This window comes from Ricinus communis, chromosome 5, assembly GCF_019578655.1.
Source record: "Ricinus communis isolate WT05 ecotype wild-type chromosome 5, ASM1957865v1, whole genome shotgun sequence".
Taxonomy (NCBI): Eukaryota; Viridiplantae; Streptophyta; class Magnoliopsida; order Malpighiales; family Euphorbiaceae; genus Ricinus; species Ricinus communis.
Window position 1 is genome coordinate 14,656,058 of NC_063260.1, and position 3,407 is coordinate 14,659,464.

The window sequence follows — 3,407 nt, forward strand, 5'->3', positions numbered from 1 at the left end:
TAAATTCTCTTGGATTTAATATATGGTTGCTTTCAAGATTCATCTAAAAGCTAAATCAACCTTTCCCTAATTTAAATTTTTTTTAAGTTTAAATCATAAGCTTCCAATTTCTATTACCATCATATAAAGAAAGAAAAGAAAGAGGGCATTTTATTGTGCACCGCCACCTATGCCATCATATAAAGCTCATCGTGTTTCTGCTGAAAATGACAAAACTTGTTGGGCGCTTCATAGATTCCTCAAGCCCAAGCTTTAAAAGCTCATTTAGGCTCATACAAAGAACTATCTTTGGACTTTGGAATCTAACTATATATTTTGGTGATCTTGGATTGCTGATGATGGTCTCATCGGTGGATTATTCTAAATTAGTTTTTTCTTCAGAGAAATTAAAGGTGAGTTCATGCTTGCAATAAAAAATTTGTTGCTTTTCTTGATTATTACTCTTAGTTGTTGATATTTGCTTGTGCTAACTGCTAAGCTGGTTTAAGAAAAAGGTGAATGTGAATCTCTATTTTTTTTAGTTGAGAAAACGTAGAGAAATTGAAAGGGATTAGAATTTTGAATTATGATTTTTCTGCATTTGCTTTTTTTTCATTTTATTAGTGTCGAAAATGCAAAATAATGAAAAAGGAGCAAAATTTTGCAAATTGAATATTGTATTTTGCATGACTTGAGATCTCGCGAGTATCTTCCTCTTTGATAAATGAGGAAAATGAAGAAAATCTAAAAATTTAATATTTAGATTTTGCATTTTGTAGTAAATACTTGAAAATAACTTTTCGACATTTGTTAAGTGGGTAAAAGTCTCTTCGGTAACCTCACTTCTCCTCAGCAATGCATGGGAAACTAAGTACGAATATAGTATATTTTCCATCCAATGACTAGGTGACACCTATCACCACTGACTTGAAGAACCTTGAATTAGGCTTTAGCTATTTGTTAAGAGCAATATTGAAAAGTTTAAGTTCTACCTACATACTTAATTCTCTAAGTCATACCATCTCCCAAGCTTGACTTTGAAGGTATGGATAATGTCGACTTGCTTTAACTTACACAAACCTCGAGGTATAATCTATCTTCCAAGCTCGACTTTCGACCTAAGAGATTGGACTTTAAAGTGGTGATTGTGAGTTAACAATAAATCTCTTTTAAATCAAGAGACATATCTCATAAAATATGAAATTGCTCTAACAGTTAATCAATGAAGCAAAGCTATTAAGTCCGACCTATAGGGAGTTCCCACTTAAGCCTGAGTTATCTCAAATAACTAGCTAGAATGAGCTTGTTACCATTTATCATGACTGATCTCCTAAGATCAAGTCTCTTCCAGCCTCTAATCAATAAATGACTTCCGAAAAAATAGCCAACAAAGGCATTTGAGTCTGATAGAAGTAGGTGTCTAATCCTCATAATTTATGGAATTGATACTCCTCATTATTGACCAAGTACAATTTTACTATTCATAATATGCCATGCATAGTAACATTTTTCTCCTCTTTACTCTCTTATAAAAGGAAATAATTCATCATTTTGAAGAGAGGATTGATTACTTTGTGTCTCCAATAGAAATTAATATTTTCTCCCTCATTATTTTCTTTCTTCCTTAGCATAAATGCTCTCCCTTTTCTCTATAATTTCTCTATAAATTCTATGTCCAATACAATGGACTATTTCCATAACAACCTTACATATTTCCCATAACCCTTAATGACTTAAGCATTGGTCTTTGGCCTCTAGCTAGAGACTTTCTTTCTTGTGTAGGTCTTGCACTTAGAGACTTAGAGAAAGGAGACCTTAATCCTTTACATACTAAAGCCTGGAGATTTGTTATTTATAACAGAAGATTATTATTTATCAACTCAAGCCTTGCCTTACTGACAATCTCTAAGAGCAATAGTTGGAGAAGAACCCAATCCCTTATCAATTCCATACATCGAGATGGCAAACCTCCAAGAGCAAAACCCAATAGTTGGAAGACAAACCATATTTCTCCCAATAGCATCATCTATGGGCAATGCCTTTATGAAATCTCATGAAATTATTATTTCTTCACCTTCACTTGTTCTTGTATTTATGATAAAATTTTTGTTAAGAGATTTATGGTTTCTTTATTCATATTTTTGCTCTAAAGTTTATTTCCTCATTAAATGCTTATTTCCCCACTTTTATTTTATGTTGATTCTCTATCTTGAGGATTAAACTTCAAAAATCTCTTTAGAAATATCTTGGTGAGACTTCTTAATGTTATTAATTCTCTTGATCCAATTTCTATTGAAAAGCTTACCATGCTTATATTAGAAAGAAAATGAAAATTTGTTCATTTTATTCTTGTTTCACTTTCTTCGTAGAGACTTTGTCTCCTCTCCAACCTACATTTATTAAGTCCTCACTCATAATTTTTTTTTTATTTGATACCCATTATAAATCCATAGAAAAGAGCTAGAAAGATACCATCCATTGAACACTTCTTGAAGACCACATTTGTCATACCTAACAATCTCAAATAATGATTAACGAGCAGTCTATTAAAGTTTGATGAAAAAGTGTTATTTTGAGTTGATGGTTTTTAAAGATATCATATAAAGAAATGAAAATGAATTAGCTAACCAAAAGTTCCAACTCCACTCAAGGGGGTACGGACACACCTGCGCGGATCTGATAGAAGGAATTTATCCATCCCCAAATCATGTGCAAAATTCGATCTCAAATATCTCACCCCAAAACATAAAAGATAACTTTGTTTTGATACCAATAAGTCCTTATTTTTAGTGAAAAAATCCAAAGTCCTAAAAAGTTTTAAAAGCTAGATTTTGAAATAGGTCTACCCAAAAAACACATTAGGTTTACCTTGTAAAGAAAAGTTGGTCTCTCACTTCCCCCACTGTCTTCAAGTCAAATCCAAAGCTCTAGATTAGGAAAGTAGCTTTCACATGCTTTCTTACCCTTTAGGTTTTATCATCTCAACATCCAATCTTTGAGAGTGGCAAATTCTAATCTTTAGGGTAGGATAAGTTTGCTTCGACACATGCATTAACTAGGTCATCTGACAAATGAAAAATATGAACCCTACTATTTAAGGAGATTGTCATTTTGCCATCATTATCGACCTCAAGGATTGTATGCCAGTTTTAGACAATGGAAACTACCAGCTCATTATCTAAAGAAAAATGAAATGCCTCTGTTTAGATCTATATAGCACATTGACATATGACTTCCCTTTGGTTGGTGCATCATCCAAAGGTATGCTATCAACAGGTCTAACTAGATCAAACTTGTCACCATTGTCAAATGAAACGTACTATTATATTTTGGTCTTTTCTCCAACCTCATAGAGCTCTAAGCTTAGTATAAGCATAACTAGAGATGCAATAATTTGCTCTTTAATGTTACTGTGATATACCTTATTA